This window comes from Bidens hawaiensis, unplaced genomic scaffold, assembly GCF_021521415.1.
Source record: "Bidens hawaiensis isolate Kalapana, Puna unplaced genomic scaffold, B.hawaiensis_p1.1 tig00040191_1, whole genome shotgun sequence".
NCBI lineage: Eukaryota > Viridiplantae > Streptophyta > Magnoliopsida > Asterales > Asteraceae > Bidens > Bidens hawaiensis.
Window position 1 is genome coordinate 94,804 of NW_027497099.1, and position 23,885 is coordinate 118,688.

General features: G+C 38.0%; 1 pseudogene; it reads left to right on the top strand.

The window, feature by feature from the left end:
• The window catches only part of LOC143591943 (protein FAR1-RELATED SEQUENCE 5-like), a 63,880-nt pseudogene that overhangs the window by 23,328 nt on the left and 16,667 nt on the right, over nucleotides 1–23,885 (top strand).

Here is a 23,885-nt window from a genome sequence, read left to right on the forward strand (position 1 = left end):
AAGATTCCTAGGTTGTATGGACAGGAAAATTTCACAAAATGGAAGGTCTTGTTTGAAGCAGCCGTTTGCTATAATGATGTTGATATGTGGAACTCCATCAAGAATGGTCCACAAGGAGAAGTTGCAGAAGGGGAAAATGCAGCTGCAATTGCTGCTGTAAGACAAAGAATGAGAAAGGTTGATGACAAGGCTTTAGCTATGTTGAAGCTAGGTCTTTCTTGGGAAATACTCACCAAGGTTGCACATCATCCCAATGCCAAGGCAATGTATAATGCAATACTTGAAATGTTTGAAGGAAATGTTGAGCTCAAAAACATCAAGAAGCAGAGACTGAAGCAGCAGCTGGAAAGATTTAAGTACAAAGATGGAGAAATGTTGAAGTTTATCCTTGAAAGGTTTTTGGGAACGGTGAATGATCTCAGGACCACTGACTATGTTATGAAAAACTTTGATCTGAATACAAAACTGCTCAACTCTATGCCAAAGGAATGGTACACTGCGTGCAAGTTCATCCTTACAAAGCACAACTTTAATGAGCTGAAAGTGGATGATGTAGTGTGCTTTCTCCAAGCTGCTGAAATAGAGATGATAGAGAATGAAATGATTAAGGAGGAAAGACCCTGCTTCAATGTTTCAAATGCATTGATTGCACCTATGGGTAATTTGACTACCAAGACTCAACAGCAGATTCCTATCATTGAAGAACCTGTTGAACTTAATTCTGATACTCCAAAATCATTTGTTGGTGGTAGCACAAGCAATCAAGGAAACCAGCAAAGATTCAATGTGCAGCTGATTGATGACACTGATTCTGCCTCTATGGCAAGTGGGAATGTTCCTCACACTAATGGTGGACATAGTCAAAGCAGTGATACACAGGCATTGCTGTCAGTGTTCACTGAATCATATAATGCATTTGTTGCAAAGAACTTAATTCACACAAGTGTAGTACAAGATGATCTTGAGTAGATAGATGCTAATGATTTGGAGGACATGGATTTGAAGTGGCAAGCAGCTATGTTGGCTCTCAGAAGCAAGAGGTTGTACAACAGGACTGGTAGGTCACTCCTATCAGGACCAAATGAAAGAATTGGTTTTGACAAGTCAAAAGCCATTTGCTACAATTGCCAACAGCCTGGTCATTTTGCAAGAAAGTGTAATCTGCCAAGAAATTTCAAAATGAACCAATTTCAGAAACAACCAAGAAATCAGCAGCATCAGTATCAACAACAGCCTCAATATCAGCAGAGACCCGACACCAACAACTTCATCAACAACTTTAACAACAATCACAACAATAACTATAATCCCAACTTCAACAACTTCCAACCTCATATGAACAATCTTGATCAAGGAGTGCCTCAGAATCAAGCCTTTCAGAGAAACAACAATCAAAATCTTCAAAATGTTCCAAACAACACTGTTCCAGCCAACCAGAACCAAGTCAGAAATTAAGGAAATGTTGCTGTAACAACAAATCATGAAGGTAATTTTTATTGGAGCAATCATGAAGAAGACATTGCAGATGATATCAAGAGGGCAAATGTAGCATTCATGGCCATAATAGAGAAAGAAACTGGATCAACTTCTCAGGTACATTCTGCTCCTGCTATTGATTTAACTAAGTTATCAATGATTTGAAAATAAAGGTAAGCAAGCTGGAAAGTGAGTGTTTTAAGAAACAAAGTATCATCAATGCATATGAATCTAGTGAACTGATAAGTGATGAAAGGATTAAATGTTTGGAAGAAGACTGTGTAAACAGTTACAGAGCTCAGAAAAGATTCACCACTGAGATTGATGGGTTGAAGAAAATGATTATAGAAGAGAAGTTACTGAACACAAAACTGCAAGTTGACAATGAATTCTTGAAGAACTTGGACTCCACTGGAAACATCTGTAGAATTCTAAACCAAGTTAAGGAAGAAGACAAATACAAAGTAGTACCACCACCATTCAACAACTTTATGCCAAAAAATGATAAAGAGAAAAGGAATGCATATCTACAACAATTCAAAGATGTCTTTCAAGACAAAGAATAACTTGTAGATTTGTACAAGAATGTTGAGGTGAGTGAAGAAGGAGAGTTTGTTGTGAAGAAAGAACTGAAAGAAGAAAAGTCAATTGGAGTTCAAGTCTCTGAAGATGACCTTGAGTCAATTGACTTGAATCAAGATGACTTGAGTGATTTGAGTGATCAAATTACTGAAGAGGAACTTAAAGCTGCTGAAAGAGGAAGAAAATATAAGAAACCAGAATCAGTTGATAAACTTCCAAAGTATCCTCCAGTCACATCAAGAATGAAGAAACATAATGAAAAAAAGAAAAGAGAACATGTGTCCTTTGACATATGTGAAAGGAAGAAAGTAAACTACAATGCTGTAAGGCCTCCAAGCCAAGAAGTTTTGGAAAGGATAAAGCAGAATAACAAGAAAAGAGTGAAAGAAGATGTGAATGTTGAAAACTTTATTCCAGTTTACCCTATTTTCTCAAGCATTGAAGATTTTGACATTGGAGAAGTAGAAACAATGGAAGAATATGAAAAGAGGAAATCAAGACAAAGGAAAAACATTGAGGAAGAACCCTTGAGTATAAGAGAAATTGTTTTTGTTAAAGGAAAAGTGGAAAGAAGTGACATAAGGATAGCTGAATTTGTTCCCTTCTCAATTGATTTTGAAAGTTCAAAATCTAAGAAGACCATTGGAGTCGATGAGCCAAGACCAAGTGAAAGGTTCAAGAAACCAAAAGAACATGAAATATTCAAAGGAAAGGTTTGGTGCAAGAAGTGTGATGAGTATGGGCATCATACAGACTCATGTAATGAAAGACTCAAATTCAAGCCTTTTCATGTCCCAGATGAAACAAAGTATGGATAAGACTTTGTGGCTTACAAAATAAAGTATGAAAAATACTTGGGCATGGGAAAGGTTTGTGAAGAGGAAGTACTAGAAAATAAGAGCCAAGGGCATTCACTGAAAGCAAAGAAACATGTGAACAAACCTGTTAACAAGGGTAAATCTACAGTGAAGCATGTAAAAACTGTTAAGAAGGGCTCTCAACCCTTGAGAACAATCCCAAAAAGGGATACTCAATCTGTCAAATCTGATAGTTCTCAAGGATCATCAAGCAGTGAGAAGACAAGAAAAGATGCATATCCTAGAAAGAAACCAACAGAACTCACTAGTGATGAGAAATTTATGTTAAAGCATGGATTTGAACCACAAAGTTTTCTTTGGAAACCTAAAACATAAACAAAGGTTGAGCAAGTTCTTGATGTAAGAGATTACTGTGAAAAGAAGGATTATGTGATAAAGGAGTGTGACACTGACTCTACTGAGCATCAGAACTCAACCTCACTAGTTAAAACCCCAAGAGAGTGTGGTTATGAAACAGATAATTCAGATAATCTAGAAATCACTCATGAAGATCCTGAACCAACAACACTCACTTCCCAAGCTGTGTCTGAAACTGAATCTGATGAGCTGCAAGTTGATAAGGCTTGCACTTCATCACTCAACTAATCAAATTATCTTTGTATGTGCAGGAACAGTCTACTCCTCTAAATGACATATGGTACATGGATAGTGGATGTTCTAGGCACATGACTTGTGACAAGAGATCTCTTGTCAATTATGAAGAAAAGTATGAAGGTCCAGTAGCTTTTGGGAGTGATGAGAATGGTGGAAAGATTGTTGGAAAAGGAATCTTAACAAATGGGAAAGTCTCATTTGATAATGTATTTCATGTTGAAGGTCTTCAGTACAATCTGCTGAGTATATCACAAATGTGTGATAAGGGATACAAAGTCAGTTTTGATGATTCACACTATTTCATTCTAAAACCTGAATTTGTGATTCCACCTGAAATGATTATGATGATGGCACCAAGAAATGGTAACTTGTATGAATTGAATATGAAAGAAGCTATTTCAAGAGGAGGTGCATGTTTTGTTTCCAAAGCCACTGAAAATGAGTCAAAATTGTGGCATAGGAAACTGTGTCATGTGAACTTGAAGAACATGAATAAACTTGTTAAAGGTGAGCATGTCATAGGCTTACCTACAAGAGAGTTCAAATTGGAAGATCATTGTAGTTCATGCCGAAAAGGAAAACAACACAAATCTACTCATAAGCCAAAGCTCATCAACTCAATTGATCAAGTACTTGAATTACTTCACATGGATCTCTTTGGTCCTGTGAGTGTGCCAAGTATAGGGAAGAAAAGATATTGTCTTGTGATCATTGATGACTATTCAAGATATGCTTGGGTTTATTTCCTAAGTACCAAGGATGAGACTGCAGAGTTGATTAAAGGTTGTGTAACAATGATTGAGAACAAGTTGAATAAGAAAGTTAAAATGATGAGAAGTGATAATGGTACTAAGTTCAAGAATGGAGTTATGCAAGAATTTTGTGCAGAGAAAGGAATACTACAACAATTCTCAACTCCTAGAACTCCTGAACAAAATGGTGTTGCATAAAGAAGAAATAGAACCTTGATTGAAGCTGCAAGAACCATGTTAGCTGATGCAAATTTACCTGTCACTTTTTGGGCTGAAGCCATAAATACAGCCTGCTATGTTCAGAACAGGGTACTTGTCAACAAAAGGCATAACAAAAGTCCATATGAAATATTTCACAACAGAAAGCCTTACATTAAGTTTTTCAAGCCCTTTGGATGAAAATGTTTTCTTTTAAACACAAGGGACTATTTGAACAAGTTTCAAACAAAATCCCTACACTGTTTCTTTGTTGGATATTCTGCACACTCAAAAGTTAACAGAGTATATGTAAAAGACCATTTGAGTGTTGTAGAATCATCTGACATCATCTTTAATGAGGATCAATTCAATACAGTTGATGGTGCAACATGGCTGTTTGATCATAAAAAGTTAATAAGGTCTTTCAAGATTTATCCTGAAGACTTTAATGAATCTTTCTACAATACCAGTGAAATTGAAGAGAAAAAGAAGAAATCATTGAACTTGGAAGAATTATGGAAAAAGTTTGCTAGAAAAGAAAAGGAGTATACTTTTGTGAAATTCCTCATGTGATATTGGTGAACCTGATCAAGAAAACAATCACAATTTTGAACATGATCATACTGAGAACAATCAAGACAATCAAGATGTACAGAATGATCAAGTTCAGAATGAGGGTGACACAAGCAACCAAGCAAGTGGAGAAGAAGCTGCATCTACAGCAAGATTTCAAGATCTATTTCAAAGATTGAACTTAGAAAACAATGGTGCATCTACTTCAGGCCAACATAATGATGAAGCACCAGAATTTCATGATGCAGAAACTGATTTGATCATTGAAGAACCAGATCTCAATGAAACAAATCTTGACACAAATTTGTCTACAGATATGATTGTACAAACACCTTATGTGGAAAAGAATCATCCTTCTAAAAACATCATTGGAGATTTGCATGAAAGAATTACAAGAAGTCATTCTTAAATTGCAAACATCTGTCTTTACTCCTGCTTTCTATCCCAAATAGAGCCAAAGAACATTGCTCAAGCACTGAAAGACAATAGTTGGGTGGAAGCAATGCAAGAGAAACTGGCACAGTTCAGAGACCTACATGTGTGGGATCTTGTTGATAGGCCAAGAGACAAATATGCAATTGGAACAAAATGGATTTTTAGAAACAAAAGGGATGAGAGGGGTTTGGTGATTAAGAATAAAGCTAGACTTGTAGCACTGGGATGTCTTCAAGAAGAAGGAATATACTTTGAGGAAGTTTTTGCTCCTGTTGCAAGACTTGAAGCTATCTGGATTTTTCTTGCATATGCTGCCTCAAAGAAAAGATGATTGCAGATGAAAAGGGGGAGCCTGTAGATGAACATGAATATAGAGCCAAAATTGGATCCCTGATGTATCTGACTGCAACAAGACCAGTTATCATGTTTGCTGTATGTGTGTGTGCAAGATTCCAATCAAGTACAAAAGTCTCCCACATGAATGCTGTTAAAAGAAAATTCAGATACTTGAAGGGAAGACCAGACTTAGGAATTTGGTATCCAAAGAACCAAGCTTTTGATCTTATTGCATATACAGACAGTGACTATGATGGCTGTAACATGAGCAGAAAGTCAACCTCAGGAGGATGTCAGTTTTTGGGTAAAAGGCTAGTGTCATGGAAATGCAAGAAGCAGACTACAATATCAATCTCCACTGCAGAAGCTGAATATGTTGCTGCATCTGCCTGCTGTGCACAAGTTCTATGGATTCAAAATCAGATGCTGGACTATGGTTTGAATTTTCTGAACACCCCTATTCTTGTTGACAATACTGCTGCATACTTTACTGTTAAAAATCCTGTTCAACATTCTAAAACTAAGCACAATGAAATCAGACATCACTTCATCAGAGATTGCAGTGAAAAAGGTTTGATTGAAATGCGAAGAGTTGATACAAGTGACAATTTGGCTGACCTATTCACCAAACCACTTGATAGAATCAGGTTCAACTTTCTTTTGAAAGCCTTGGGAATGATCAACTCTGATGAAATCTGATTAAGGATGTGTGCTTGATTGTGTACTTCAATGTGCTAACTGATTACTTTATTTAGAGGTTCCACAAATTGAATGTTATGTGAATATGCTTGAGTATGATTCTGATTATGCTACTGAATGTGTTAACTGTTATGTGCCTTAACTGATCAAGTGTGCAAAGTTTTAATATAACTGTTTGGTTGATATGTTTGCATGTTTATCAGTTGATGTGCATTTGTGATGTTAGGATAAGTGTTCTTGATATGATCTACTTGTTTGAACAAGCTTTTCTGACATCATTGCTTAATTGCTTGAATATGTGCTTTATCTGATCTTCTGATGTTATTAAGATAGGTTTGAATTTGATTGTTAGTACTTTCTACTTGTCTTGATGATATCATGTTTGATTAAGATTTGATTATGTGCTGCAACTGTTTATGTCAAAATATGTTTTATGTCAAAATTAAGTGATAAAATTGAAATTTTCTAATGAATTTTGCATAAATACTTTATTTTGATCAAAACATGAGCAAGTTGTTAATGGTGTAGAGATATGATAAGATTATTCAGTTCAAGCTTTAAAGAAGCTTAAAAGGAAGGATTTTTTTTAGGAAAGACTCTCAAGTAGTTATTTTTGCTGAAAATTATGTCATCTGCCCAGTTGGAAGGACATGCACTTGTGTATGTTTGGTCCTAGAATCTCTACATATTCAAAGGATAGCCATTGACCTGAAAACTGAATGCATTTGGGGGCAATTATGACTTGTTTCTTATTCCTTCACTTAAAACTATGTCATTAGCTCTGACTTTGAAAGGACATATATTCACATGTATGTTTGGTCCTGCTGACCACTTCTGGTCAAACAGGATAGCCATTTACATGCCAATAAAGAGATATTGGGGTGATTGAATATTAAACTGTTTTTATATGGGAAATGATAGTACATTGACTGCTTAGCCAATCATATGGATTTATTAGGCTAAAAAGACCTTAGTATAGTCATTAACATGTATGGTTGCTTTCCCATGATGATGTAAAATCTAAGGTGATATAAACATAATGAATATGCTAATCTTTATGTGGAGATACATAGTTGTCTTTGCATGTCTCAGTATAAATCTCTCCAAATGATAGGCAGAAAAGTGATTACCCAGTCATACACAAGCCTGTTGTTATTTGGTCAATCAAAAATGAAACATCTTTAAATATGACAAAGAAAGTGTGTTAGAAAATTTGAGAAAATATCAAAAACAAGGGGAAGAATGAATAAATCAACCAAAAGTTGATAAGTGTTTTAAATATTTTATCAAACAAGAGGGTTACAACTAAGAACTACAAAGATGTTGACATAATCTGTCTCATCTTGAATGAAAGGCTTGTTAACTAACAGTAAGTCCAACGTTCAACCTCTATATATGTTTGAAAATCAAAAATACAAAAAGATCCAATAAATTCTGTCATACAAAAACAAGTTTTTGACCAAATACAGGAGGTTGGAGTCAAATTGTGGTGATCTGGGGAAAGCTAAATAAGCTTTGAGAAGAGATATGAGGCATCATAGCACAGTGTTGATCATTAATGCATTATGCTTAAATTGAACCTTAATGATATCAACAAAGAGATGAAATTCATGCTAAGTTTATACCTGCTGTTAACCTGTCTAACTGTCATAATAAAGCTGACCATGAATTATTGAGAAAGCTACTTAGTCAATATGATCCCTTTCTTGAGATCTTTTCAGTTAAAGAAAGAAACTGTTTTGAAGAGAAACACAACTGAAATTTGATCTCTAAATGCACCATTTGCTCTTAAACTATGATCTTTAATGAAAGATATAAATTTGACAAGTGGTTTAAGTCAAAAAGTGTTGCATTTTGCCTTTAATTGGCTGAATATGTAAGTTCGGGTAAGGTTTGATGTTTTATAACCTTTCTGGGCACAAAACAGTTGAATATGTTAGTTCGGGTAAGGTTTGATGTTTTATAACCTTTCCAGGCACAAAACAGTTTAATATGTTTGAATATGTTTTTTCGGGTAAGGTTTGATGATTTATGACCTTTCCGGGCAAGCTTAGTCATTTTTGACTAAGTCTATGATTTTCGGGCATGCTTTGAAATGTTTTACACTTTCCGGGTAGAGTACACTGTTGTACTATTTTCTCGAGCAAGCTTGAAGTCTTGAGATTATGTGATATAGCTAGCTTTTAACATGAAATTCTTGTTTCGGGCAAGCTTTGCATTTTTTTTATATACTGATTGTTATTCCAAGCAAACTTTGTGAACTTAACTTAGTACACCGAGTAAGCTTTGTGATTTGTGTGAGTATGTTGTTAGGAAAGATTTGTTAACCTTTCCGGGCACACTTAGATATTGTTATTTAAGTTTGTCATTTTCGGGTATGGTTTGATCTGTTGAAATCCCTTGCGTAAGGGCATACCTGATGATTGAATATGTGTTTCCTAGTAAGCTTATTGCTAACTTTGGTGTTTCGGGCAAGTTGTTTTATGTGTTTTTAATCTCATTTATATAGCATGCTCTGTAATATTTGTTTATGATTTCTTTGAAATTACAAGTGTTTTCGGGTAAACCTTGTTTTTCAGGCACACTTTATATTCCGGGCACACTCTTGTTCCTTCAATATACTTGGTAATTCCAAAACTTGACTTTCCGAGTACACTGTATGCTAAGAGTCCTTTTCCGGGCACACTTGGTACCCTAGGAAGGTTTTTCGAGTATACTTTGCATAAGAAGGTTGTTCGGGCACACTATACATCCAAAAGGTTGCTCGGGCACACTGTATTTCCAAGTATGCTTGATTGAATATGTTCTTTAGTATGATAAATTGATTATGATTCTTATTTCATTAGGGTTTATGCTAGACTAAGTCATTTAATTTGAATTCAAGAAATGTATATGGGGATCTTAATTGATTCCAGTAAGAATGATTATTTGATATTTCATACTTGATTATTTGCCTTGTGATTAATTTCTCAAGAAATCTAGTATTTCAGATAAGCTTTCTTCATAATGTCTTGACTTTAAATTACTTTGATTGACCAAGCAAGGTTTGATGTTTTATTTTTCGGGTAAGCTTTGTAAGTGTAAGTATACCGAGTAGACTTTGGATATATTAAACTTTCCGAGTAAGGTTTTATTAACTTAAAAGATAAATATTGTTTTTAATATATCAAGTGGATAATGTTACTATGTGACAGCTAATAATTCACAAAATGACAAAAAGCATTTAAAAACCACTTTCAAACGGTATATAAGAGGGAGTTAGGAAAAATTTTCAACATTAATTTTCCCTCTCTCTCCTTCCACTGCAACTCCTTACTCCCAAAGAAACCTAACCGACTTATCGCAACCAAACCTTAATCCAAACCCTAGCTTGAATCAACCCTCTAATTCCGACTCGGTAAGCAACATTAATGTGTTTTCTGACCACGATTAGACTATAATGGGCTTTGATTATGTATCTGATTAATAATACTCTGTTTAAGTCTGGGAAGAAGAATGAGACGCCCCAACTACACAGTACAGAAGAATGGCATTATAGCTGAAATTGAATACAAAGAGAATGCTGATCATTTTGTACTAAGAAACTCTAATGGAAAAATACTTGGGATTATTAAGAAAGATGAAGACTTGACCTGCCTGCATAATGAAGATTTGATGGATATAAGGGATTTGGCTATACCAGAAAGTCACACTCACTACCAAGCCCTTAATATCTTCAAAATGAAAGCTGCTTCTGAGATAGTCAATCGAAGACAAGCTGTTCATAATGAAAGAAAGAGACAAGATCAATAGAATAGGCTTTGTTTTGTAATGTCTTTGGACAACTTTTGATTATGTAATCTGTTTATGTTATTTGGTCATGTAATTTGACTTTGAATTTGATGTGTATTTTTGACTAAGTGTAAGTAACCTTAGAAATGTTTTGGGTCAGCTGAGGTGTTCCAATCTAGGGGGAGATTGTTGAGTCAACAATTGACCTAAGGGGGATATTGTTGAGTCAAAGATTTGACCAAGATGAAGTACATGGAAGATTGGAATCTTCTCAACCTCCTCAGAATTCGCTAAGTATGAATCCGAGCACACCTTAGACATCCGAGCAAGCTTTTACTTAGCCGGGTACGATATATTGTCTATCGGGCCAGGTTATCTTCAAGTAGTCTTCTTTAGTGGATATCCGAGCAGGGTTTGCAAATTAGTGTATTACTTGGCAAGGTTCACTAGTTTATGTAAATCCGGGCAAGTTTCACTTTATCAAGCAAGTCTGTTCTTCATAGCCAAGTAAAGTTCACTCCCGAGTAAGCTTTTGGCTAACCAAGTCCATGAAGCCAAGTGATTGGAAGACCAGACAAGGTATTCATTAATAATAGTGGTCCGAACATGCTTGATGATTGAAATGAAATATCACTAAGTAACATCGGGCAAGGTTCAACTCAAGCAAAGAACAGTACTCCCGAGTACACTTTGCTAATAAGTTATTTTATAGCAAAGAGTTGAAATGGATCATTGAAGAACAAGGTTGCTCGTAAGAGTTTGTCGGGCAAAGTCTTGCAAAGTCAAGAAGATTGAAGTCTACCCGGTGAGTATTTTACTTGGTAAAATACTCTTCAAGTAAAGTCTACCCGGAAACTGATCCCGGGCACACTTCTATGTTACCAAGTCCTGAAGGATGGCAGAGTAAACAGCGTACTCGGAATATGAAGATTGATGCAAAGCCTACCCGGAAGACTTGTTTTACAGTTAGATTATTTTGAATATGTAATTTGATTATGTACGTTGTATTTAGGGTTTCTAGAAGGAATGACAGCTGTCCAAGGGTGTCAGGCCTACAAAAGGAATAATTAGGGCACACCTGAGGAGAGAGACACAACACGGAAAAATAGGCGGCTGAATACGATAATATTTATTGATTTACTGCCGTTTTCCTAAAAGAAACCCTAAATCGATTATCCACTTTGTATGATGAAAATTATATAAATGGAAATCTTTTGAGTGAATCTTGTTTGTGTTATCTACCTCTGATTATTAATTGCAACTATCATGTTTGTTATTGATTCCGCCTTTAACAAACAGTAATCTTTCTAAATATAGCAACCCGTCATTAACTCCCTTGTCGACACATCAATCTGTGTGAGTTATGACATGATTAAGTAAGATCCAGCTGAAATCGGGGACCTGACAAATATCGTGCAACGTTTGCAACCACAATATTCTAAGATCTTTAAGTTTCGTTGTAGCTTCTTCTATAAACTTATTAATCCTGTTGTGTATTCATTCTTGCCATTCTATTTGTATCCAACGTACATTGTTTACATATATTTCATGGTGGAGAAATATTAAACATTTAGGTCCTTTTGTAACATGACATTTAACATTTATGTCATACTAAATGAATATTGTGCATAAAGTATTATAGATTCCTTAGATTCTAAAAGATAATATTAGGACAATATTCTTTACCACTTGTCATAGAAAGAAGCAATATAAAAAGAAGGCGCGTACACAAATCTCTTTTCAAGATACGAAATGCACATAATTGTAGCAGGCTATCTAAAGACCGGCTAATACCATTTCAGAAAAGACTAGCTTAGAAGGATGACAAATATGGATGTAGGCATCGAGAAAATAAATTCCTCCTCATGTTAGAGATAAGATTAAACTCAAAGAACTAGTGTTTTAACTAGAGGCAAGATCTAGTAGTTTACTTCGATAGACTTATCATACGTTTGGACTTGTGCTTACATAACGAGGTAGAGCATGTGTTTATGCGCATCACAATTTAACTCATAAAGATAGCTTTTCAATTTATGATTTGGAGTTAATTAAGGATCTTGATAGAAAAACCCATACCATGATAAGTAGATATCGCTACCGTTTTGTAACATCCTAAATATTCTAATATTAAATAAAGAGAGTTGCGTTAAATTGCCGTGTGTTAAAATAATTAATTAGTGTTAAATAAAGAAGAATGATGGACTTGGATAATTAAAAAGGATTAAAGGGTAATGGGCCTTAGGTCCATGGGTTTTAAGGGATATAAATACCCCTTAAACCATCCTAAAACCCTAAATCCTCATACTTTCCATCTTATTCTCTACACACTCCAAAAACACACACATCACTACACACACTTGTGGCTGAGAGGGAATTGAGAGGAATCCGAGATCAAGCGGACGCTAGTTCGTGTAGATATTTATTATACAAGCTTGTACAAGATCTAGAGGGCATAGACAAGCTAAACGAGATCCAAACGAACACAAAAGGTATGTTCTTGGCCTTTAAAGTTTACGTTTTGATAAACGTTTAGCCTTGAAACTTAGAACGAGAATAGATCGGGTATAAACGAAATGTAAAGTTGTAAACTTGATGCTAATTCTAACTGAAACTAATGAACCCATAAACCTGTGCGGCTCGATTAAATGAATCCATAAACTAGTGTCGAACATTTTGAGCTTAAAGGTCCCAACTTTATGCGTTTTCGGGCCAAATCTTATCCAAAAAAGACCATAGGATTGATCGCGGGTTGGTTAAATATCATATCCAAAGATTTCACGTTGAACGGAAATGATTATGGGAGGGTTAAGGACGAACAGCGGCTACAGCTGGGCAACTTCGCCCATGGCTAAGTTCGCTACTGTTAACTACGCCACTAATAAGTTCGCCAAGCTAAGTTCGCTTACTTTAAGTTCGTCTGCAGCTAAGTTCGCTGCTGATTAACTTCGCGGGTTAATTTCGCTACTGATTAACTTCGCTGGTTAATTTCGCTACTGATTAACTTCGCTGGTTAATTCGCTGCTGATTAACTTCGCTAGTTAAGTTCGCTATTGGTTAAATTCACTTACACGTATGTTGTCTTACATTTATAGCCGCTTTCAAATACGGGAGAATTAGAATGGCAATTTAAAATCCTAATGAAAAATACCCAAGCTGACCTGGAAGCTTAACCCCAGCCAGGGGCTCTGCCCCTCGGACCTCGCTAGGCCGAGGACCAGAGCCTACATGTTAACCCAGGAACAAGAAAAGCAGATTCAATATGTTCTCACAGGTACGTTTTTAGTAAACGGTATTTCCGCTTCTGTATTATTTGATTCGGGTGCGAACAAAAGTTTCGTAGCCACGCCGTTTAGTAAATTAGCTAAAATGATATGTTTCCAAGTGTCTGAAACTTTTATCGTAGAAACCGCAAGTGACACCTCAGTTAAAATAATAAGAATGGTTAAGAACTGTAAGAAAGAGTTAAAGGGACATGAGTTCCCTGTTACTTTGTATGTTATGACCTTAGGAGGGTTCGATGTGGTTTTGGGGATGGATTGGTTGTCTGAGTACGAAGCTCAGATAGTGTGTAGGAGTAGGATAATAAGGTTAAAGTCCTTGGATGGTAGTGCGGTGACGGTTTATGGTGATAAGGAAAGTTCTGGGCTTAATGTCATTTCGATGATAAAAGCCGAGGGTTTGTTAAGGCGATGGTGCGGTGCCTACTTGGCGTATGTTGTCAACGCTACGGCCGAGACAAAAGAAATGAAAGATGTTCCTATTGTGCGCGACTACCCAGAAGTATTCCCTGAGGATCTTCCGAGGTTGCCGCCGGAGCGAGAGATAGAATTTCAGATAGAACTAGTACCAGGAGCCCAGCCCGTCGCGAAAGCGCCTTACCGTCTAGCACCGTCCGAGATGAAAGAATTGATGTCCCAACTGTAAGAACTCCTCGAAAAAGGTTTTATTAGACCAAGTGTTTCCCCCTGGGGCGCACCAGTGTTATTCGTGAAGAAGAAGGATGGAAGTATGAGAATGTGCATAGACTATCGCGAGTTGAATAAGCTTACGGTAAAGAATAGATATCCTTTTCCAAGGATTGATGATCTGTTTGACCAACTGCAAGGTTCAAGTTGGTTCTCACGGATAGATCTCAGATCAGGCTATCATCAGTTGAAGGTGAAAAAGGCAGACATCCCTAAAACAGCGTTTCGGACGCGGTATGGACACTACGAGTTTCTCGTGATGTCATGTCAAACCCCTATCTAAGGCTTAGGAAAATGATCAATTGTTGGTACCACAAGTGTAAGTAAATCAGAGTTGCATTCGTTTAGCGGAAGACTTGCAAAACTTGTGGATTTAAGTAGTAAATATTTACAATACAAAAGTCAAGATTATAAAAGATTCCCGAACTATTTCAAAAGATTACTTGTTATATATTACAAAACCACCATCGTATATATAATTAAGTTTAACAAAAGATCCGAGCCATCGGATATTCAAAGCACTTCGTCACTCCAAGTTCTAAACTTGTTCACCTGCAAAATGTAGGAAAATACGTCAGCAACGAATGCTGGTGAACACGCTGACGCAAAATAACTTCTTTTACTTTATTACCCCTCGAGATTACACCTGGCTCGGCCCAACGTGGCTTAGGAATAACAAAGTCAAATAACACATTATAAACAAGAAACTCTACACTAGGTCACCTCAGCAAACACCGCAGCGTTCGACTTAATTAAGTACCCGCAAATATACACATAAGGTCGTACTTAGAGATAGGCGCAATGCTCGGACTCTTTTGGGCTTCTCATGCTCCTTACGACTTAAGGCGTCAGCCACAACGTTGGCTTTACCTTCGTGATAAACGATCTCACAGTCGTAGTCATTGAGCGTTTCCATCCATCGCCGTTGGCGCATGTTGAGCTCCTTTTGATCAAATATGTGCTTTAAGCTCTTATGATCAGTGTACACGGTAAATATAACTCCATAGAGATAGTGCCTCTATATCTTAAGTGAAAAGATTATGGCGCCTAACTCTAGATCTTGAGTAGTGTAGTTCTTCACGTGTACTTTGAGTTGACGAGAGGCGTTGGCGATTACTTTCTTGTGTTGCATTAGTATGCATCCCAAACCCGAGTGAGACGCATCACTAAAGACTACAAAATCCCCAGTACCTTCCAGCAAAGCCAAGATAGGTGCTTGGGTGAGTTTTTGTTTAAGTATATCAAACGCCTCTTGTTGCTTCGTTCCCCATTCATACTTGATATTCTTAAGAGTCAAGGAAGTTAAGGGAACGGCGATTCGAGAAAATTTCTCAATGAATCTATGGTAATAGCCGGCCAAATCTAAGAAACTTCGGATCTCGGTTGGTGACTTCGGGACCTCCCACTTAGAGATAGCTTCAATCTTAGCAGGGTCCACTTGAATACCGGTAACGTTAATGACGTGACCAAGAAATTGCACCTCGTGCAACAAGAACTCGCATTTTGAGAACTTAGCGTACAACTTCTCGGTTCTAAGAACTTCAACCAACGTTTGAAGTTGAATTTCATGATCGGCCTTGGATTTAGAATAAATAAGTATATCGTCGATGAATACGATAACAAGTTCATCCAAGTACTGCTTGCAAATACGGTTCATCATATCCATGAACGCAGCTGGGGCATTAGTGAGTCCAAATGGCATAACCGTAAACTCATAATGTCCATACCTTGTTCGAAACGCGGTTTTCGGAATATCTTCGGATTGGACTTTGAGTTGGTGATAGCCGGAACAAAGATCGATTTTAGAAAAATAGCTAGCACCTTGAAGTTGGTCAAAAAGGTCATCGATACGAGGAAGTGGATATCGGTTTTTGATTGTGACTTTGTTCAACGCACGATAGTCGATACACATCCTCATGGAACCATTTTTCTTCTTGACGAATAGAATTGGCGCTCCCCAAGGCGACGAACTTGGTCGAATGAAACCTTTCTCTTAAAGCTCATCAAGCTGTTTCTTCAACTCCTTCATTTCGGTCGGTGCTAAACGATATGGAGCTTTGGCGATTGGAGCAGTACCAGGAATAAGATAGATCCTAAACTCTACTTCACGATCAGGAGGGATTCCAGGAAGTTCATTAGGAAAGACGTCAGAAAAGTTAGAAACAATAGGGACGTCTTTGATTTCTTTTGGCTTTGATTCTTCAGTGACGTAGGCCATGAATGGGAGACATCCTTGATTCAAACATTTTTTAGCCCTAATCATAGAAATTATGCTAACTTGGCCAGCTACTTTGTCCCTTTATATTCGAATCGTTCGTTTATCGGGGGTTTGAAGTTCAACAGTTTTGCTATTGCAAATGATACGAGCATGGTTATCGGATAACCAATCCATACCAAGTACAATATCAAAACCAGCCAGACTCATGGGTAACAAACAAATAGGCAGAATATAACCGGCTAGAAGGATTTTTCCGTTTTCAAGGGCTTCGGAGATCTTAACGATTTCGCCACTAGCAGTCTCAACGCTTAGAGTTTTATCTAATTTTGTTAATCGTTCGTTTAATAGACTACAGAAACTATAATATATAAAAATTAAATTGGCACCCGAATCAAATAAAACTCTAGCATAGGTGTTTTTGACTAGAAACGTACCGGTTATGGTTTCCGGCAAGTCAGCGGCCCTTTTTGTGTCGAGTACGAAGACTCGAGCGTTTCCTTTCTTGTTTTGGCCACTTCCACCCGCACTACCAGCAACAGGTTTGTTCTTTGGGCACTCAAAACTCATATGGCCGATCTCCTTGCAATTAAAGCAAGTCATCTTCTTCTTCCAACAATTAGTAGCATCATGTCTCGTACGATTACAGGACTCACAGACTTTAGGAGACGGGGCGAAATTGCATCGGCCCTTATGATACCTCCTACAAGTCTTGCATGGCGTAGAGTTGTTTCGATTTACGCCCTTGCATCTAAAGTTGGAACTTCTTCCAGTCTTTCCTTGAGCAGCTGTTGGTGTCACCTTTTTGTCCTCTTCCTTATTGCGGACCATGCCGCCCATCAAATAACCTGCCAACTCCATAGCCGAGTCAGCAGTTTGAGGTAGGTGAGACCTCACCATGTCGTGGATTTCCCGCGGAAGTCCCCAAATGTATCGGGTAACTTTGCTGGATTCCGGACTCACCAGCTGTGGAACTAAACGACAATACTCAAGGAATTTAGTATTGTACTCACGAAGATTTGTGCCCACGACCTTATGATTTAGAAACTTAGTTTGGGCTTGGTCGGTTTCGTGCATCAGACAAAACTTCCCCATCACCATGGCTTTAAACTCATCCCATGTCAAACTATACATCTTGTCTCTTCCCTTACTCATCAACAGCGCATTCCACCACTCGTGCGCTTCACCTTTGAACATGAGAGCGGAGTACTGAATTTTCTCCTCCTCCGAACACTTGCTTGTGATAACAAGAGTTTCCATCTCCTCGAGCCACCTCACAGTTGTGATGGCTCCCTTGTCACCATGGAACTCTTTCGGTCCAAAATACTTAAAATCTTTGAACGTACAACCACTCATTTTTAACTTCTTAAACTTTTGCCTAACGCCTTCTTCGGCATTAGACCCATGATCGCTTTCTTCATCACGAAATGGTTTAGGACGAGATTTAACAGATTTCGATGGATGAACGGAAGGTTAACAGTTCGGGAATGTCTAGATTGTCGAGATTGAGATCTAAACGCGGATTCTTCCCTAACCGCATCTTTAATCATCTTTTGGATTCTATTCATGTATTTCTCAGGAATTTCTTCCTCTCGCTCGTTCTCAGGGCCTTTCCCCTTATCTCTCATCTCTCTTTCTTTTCGAGCGTTATTATTGTTGTTACTTTGTTCAGACATATTTTTCTTTTCCTTTTCAATTTAAGTATGAAATTTTAACAACATTTCTTTATTAAACATACGTTTATTTCATATATACATATCTCAAACGGATATGTATATTTTATATTACATATATATATATATCGTATCAATGATATATATATACAATTCGTCCTATCATTACAAGAGAACGTTTCAGACGTTCTTTATTTATACACATAGCATACAGGACTATTTTACACACAGTTTTCACATGGCCACCATCTTTAGTTCTTCAAAAACTTCTTCACAACCTTCGATATTTTGTTGCATTTTCGAAGGAGTGTTTCCCCAACTTGCTTCTTTTTCTTCTCTTCCTCGTCTACCTTCTTCCTCCAATCGTCGGTTTCGTGCAATGCATGATCCAGATGTTCTTCATACAATTGTGGGATTATATTGGGGTATCCATGCTGCGGAGGTGGGTCACAGTAACCCAGAGTCACTATCTCGTAATGATTCCTCGGCTCTGGATACGGAACATAGTCCATGTAGGATGAAAGGTAGAGGTAAGTCCTGGCAGCTTGATTATGCTCTCGGAGCTCCTCTGCTTGCTCTTGAATTGATGGAATTTCTCCTTGGAATGGTGGGAAGCTTGATGAAGCTTGATTCCTCAATTTTTTAAGATGCTGGACATATGGATCCACAGAACCATAGTTTGGATTTTGGGAAGTGAGTGATCCATCCATTGGGTTCGACATCTCATTTGGATTCTCAGGATGCTCTTCTTCCAATTCCTCTTTAGTATCTTCCTCTGGATCCTCCTCTTATTTAGGATCCTCCTCTTATTTAGGGTTCGGCAATTCAAGCTTTCTTTGCCTTACGCACAAAGTCTTCGATGTGAGCTTTGAATGACATCTAATATTATGGGTGGTTTAGAATGTAGAGTGGGAAAGAAAGGTTACCAGCCTATCTTATCCATAAAACATATAAAAAATTATTTCCTAAACTTGGATCGAAGCTTGGGTATTGTTTTTAGATACCTAATTCGCTAAGATCGATGGCTCTGATACCAACCTGTCACACCCCTATATAAGGCCTAGGAGTATGATCTATAGTTGGTAACACAAGTGTAAGTAAATCAGAGTTGCATTCGTTTTGCGGAAGACTTGTAAAACTTGTGGATTTAAGTAGTAAATATTTACAATACAAAAGTCAGGATTATAAAAGATTCCCGAACTATTTCAAAAGATTACTTGTTATATATTACAAAACCACCATCGTATATATATTTAAGTTTAACAAAAGATCCGAGCCATCGGATATTCAAAGCACTTCGTCACTCCAAGTTCTAAACTTGTTCACCTGCAAAATGTAGGAAAATACGTCAGCAACGAATGCTGGTGAACACGCTGACGCAAAATAACTTATTTTACTTTATTACCCCTCAAGACTACGACTGCCTCCGTCCAACGTGGCTTAGGAATAACAAAGTCAAATAACACATTATGAACTAGAGCCTCTACACTAGGTCACCTCAGCAAACACCGCAGCGTTCGACTTAATTAAGTACCCGTAAGTATACACATAAGGTCGTACTCCCTGCATGAGAGCGTCCTACGACGAAGGTGGTGCGATCATGCCCATACATCGCATAGTACCACCTATGTAAGGATCCAGACATACGTATATCACAGTCTGAGGGCTAGGTTTATGCCCATAGTTATAAAGGTTTTAGGAACACATAGTTCCTTGTAAACAATTTCATATAACAAGTTTGACTCATTTAAAAACAAGTTGAAAAGTTTGGGGGCGTATTCACCTTTTCTCTTTAGGATCGGCTTCACTCACCGTCCAAGGGTCTTTCCCTTTCTTTATCTCGCACCTATAGTACGAGAATAAATATTTGTTAGTCGGATACACGATCCGGCTTAAGACCTTTAGTCTTATATCTCAATCCTCGATTGAACCTTTAGTTCAATTCTTTATTTACTTTAAAACTTCCAGTTTAAAAGTAAATTATAAACCTTTAGTTTATATTGAAAACCCGACGTTTCTTCTTCTCCAAGAAACGTAATCTTTTCTTTTATTATTTAAGAATATTCTTTATTCATTAAATAATATTCTCATAACAAAGAATATATGCATATATACTTACACACATATATATGTTATCACAATATTCAACAATCATACTTTCATTTGTGTCTTTGTTATGTTTTCTTTTCTTTTATCGAGGCATCCAGTATAACCTCGACATAAGGCTTAAGCCTTGAATATAATATTGAATTATATTGTATTCATTATAACGCCTAACCTTAGTGGTGTATCGAAACTCTAGAGAAATAAGCAGCACTCCGATGCCGCTTTACTTTTCTCGATCAACTTTGATATACCAACTTCAACACTTGTCATCACGTCTTTCGGGACTCTTTGCTATTACAACAATGCCTTCTTGATGAATGAGGGTGGAGGGTGGCACAAACTCTAAGGAAACGTTGGTACACAAACTAGAGATTCAAGGAAAGCTTATCGAGGAAATGAGGCATGGATTTCGAGGTATTCTAGAGAGAGAGTAGAGAGATGTGAGAGCAATGTTGGTGTGCAGAAATGAGCTGTCCTTGGCCGCTATTTATAGACTTCAAATTGGCTCCCATTGCGGTACGCGATGGGTCCCTGGGCTGACCTATCGCGTACCTCGATATAGGTCAGCTGAGTTAGAGAATAGGTCTGCCACGTGTCGACACGTGGCAGACGCCGCTCCACGTGGCAAAACGTGGCGAAACGTGGCGGCAGTGTTGCCACGTGGCAGCACATAGTGCCACCGTGTGCCACGTGTCACACGTGTCACACTGTGTCAGAAGCTCCATCGCGGTATGCGATGGGATTCTCCTTTTGTCCATCCCGTAGCGGGATAGGACAAGAAATAAGATTTTTCATTTTTAACCCTCAAGTTTTGATTTTGGCAATTTTAGTCCCTAGACTTTGGAAAGTTGATACTTTGAACTCGAAATTTTCACGGTGTTACATCCTCCCCACCTTGAAACAAAACTCGTCCTCGAGATTGCTTTTCAAGAATAGTTGGAGTTATTTCTTTCTCATTTCCGATTCGAGTTCCCAAGTATATTTGGGCCCTCTACGCGAGTCTCAATTAACTTTCTACGAATTTTAAGTTTTCCTTTATTTCTATGTCTTTCAATGGCATTGCCAAAGATTCATCGGTCAAACACTTACGCAGATTCAAAATATGGAACACATCATGTATTCCTTGCATTTCCTCAGGCAGTCGCAAACGGTATGCAACGGTGCCGATTCGTTCGAGTACTGAAGCGAACAACGCCTTTCCTAGGCGAGACTTTTAATATATCCTTATCACCGATATTAAATTCTAAAGGCTTATGACGGACGTCGGCATAATTCTTTTGGTAATCACGTGCCGTCTTAAGTCGTTCTCGAATTTGAATAACCTTGTCGGTGGTTTCTTGGACTATCTCGGGTCCAGATAATTGGTTGTCTCCGGTTTCAGATCAGCACACGGGCGTTCTACACTTTCAACCATATAACGCCTTGAATGGTGCGGCTTGAATACTTGTGTGATAGCTATTATTGTATGAGAATTCCATTAGGGGTAAGTGGTCATCCCAACTTCCACCTAAATCGATCACACAAGCGCGGAGCATATCTTCCAACGTTTGAATCGTCCTTTCACTTTGCCCATCGGTTTGTGGATGATAGGCAGTGCTCAGGTTCAACTTCGTACCAAGAGCTTGTTGGAAGCTTTTCCAGAAATGAGACGTAAAACGACTGTCTCGATCAGATATTATAGACAACGTACTCCATGCAAAGCAACGATGTTGTTTACATAAATACGCGCTAATATATCCATTGATGGGTATGAAGTGTGCAGACTTCGTTTAACGATCCACAATTACCCATATTGCATTGTGTTGTCGAGTCGTAATGAAATCCATGGTTATTAACTCCCACTTCCAAACGGGAAGTTCGGGTTGCTGAAGCAATTCCGAAGGCTTTTGGTGTTCAGCCTTGACTTGCAAGCAAGTCAAACATTTCGCAACATGCGAAGCGACATCCCTTTTCATTCCGTTCCACCAATAATTCTCTTTTAGATTGTGTTACATCTTATCACTTCCGGGATGCATCATATGTTTTAACTTATGAGCTTCGTTCAAAATTTTCTCACGCAATCTTCCAACGATTGGTACCCAAATCCGGTTTCCCATTATAAGTATACTATCATTACCTTTGACTAACGAGTCAATGGTGCCATTACGTTTTTCGTCGGAGATTTGGTTTTCATTGATTGCTTGAGTTTGAGCGGATTTAATTTGCTCTATGAGATCTATTTGGAGTTCTAGGCGCAACGCTCGGACTCTTTTGGGCTTCTCATGCTCCTTACGACTTAAGGCGTCAGCCACAACGTTGGCTTTACCTTCGTGATAAACGATCTCACAGTCGTAGTCATTGAGCGTTTCCATCCATCGCCGTTGGCGCATGTTGAGCTCCTTTTGATCAAAGATGTGCTTTAAGCTCTTATGATCAGTGTACATGGTAAATCTAACTCCATAGAGATAGTGCTTCCATATCTTAAGTGAAAAGATTATGGCGCCTAACTCTAGATCTTGAGTAGTGTAGTTCTTCACGTGTACTTTGAGTTGACGAGAGGCGTTGGCGATTACTTTCTTGTGTTGCATTAGTATGCATCCCAAACCCGAGTGAGACGCATCACTAAAGACTACAAAATCCCCAGTACCTTCCAGCAAAGCCAAGATAGGTGCTTGGGTGAGTTTTTGTTTAAGTATATCAAACGCCTCTTGTTGCTTCGCTCCCCATTCATACTTGATATTCTTAAGAGTCAAGGAAGTTAAGGGAACGGTGATTCGAGAAAATTTCTCGATGAATCTATGGTAATAGCCGGCCAAACCTAAGAAACTTCGGATCTCGGTTGGTGACTTCGGGACCTCCCACTTAGAGATAGCTTCAATCTTAGCAGGGTCCACTTGAATACCGTTAACTTTAATGACGTGACCAAGAAATTGCACCTCGTGCAACAAGAACTCGCATTTTGAGAACTTAGCGTACAACTTCTCGGTTCTAAGAACTTCAAGCAACGTTTGAAGTTGAATTTCATGATCGGCCTTGGATTTAGAATAAATAAGTATATCGTCGATGAATACGATAACAAATTCATCCAAGTACGGCTTGCAAATACGGTTCATCATATCCATGAACGCAGCTGGGGCATTAGTGAGTCCAAATGGCATAACCGTAAACTCATAATGTCCATACCTTGTTCAAAACATGGTTTACGGAATATCTTCGGATTGGACTTTGAGTTGGTGATAGCCGGAACAAAGATCGATTTTAGAAAAATAGCTAGCACCTTAAAGTTGGTCAAAAAGGTCATCGATACGAGGAAGTGGATATCGGTTTTTGATTGTGACTTTGTTCAACGCACGATAGTCGATACACATCCTCATGGAACCATTTTTCTTCTTGACGAATAGAATTGGCGCTCCCCAAGGCGACGAACTTGGTCGAATGAAACCTTTCTCTAAAAGCTTATCAAGCTGTTTCTTCAACTCCTTCATTTCGGTCGGTGCTAAACGATATGGAGCTTTGGCGATTGGAGCAGTACCCGGAATAAGATCAATCCTAAACTCTACTTCACGATCAGGAGGGATTCCAGGAAGTTCATCAGGAAAGACGTCAGAAAAGTTAGAAACAATAGGGACGTCTTTGATTTCTTTTGGCTTTGA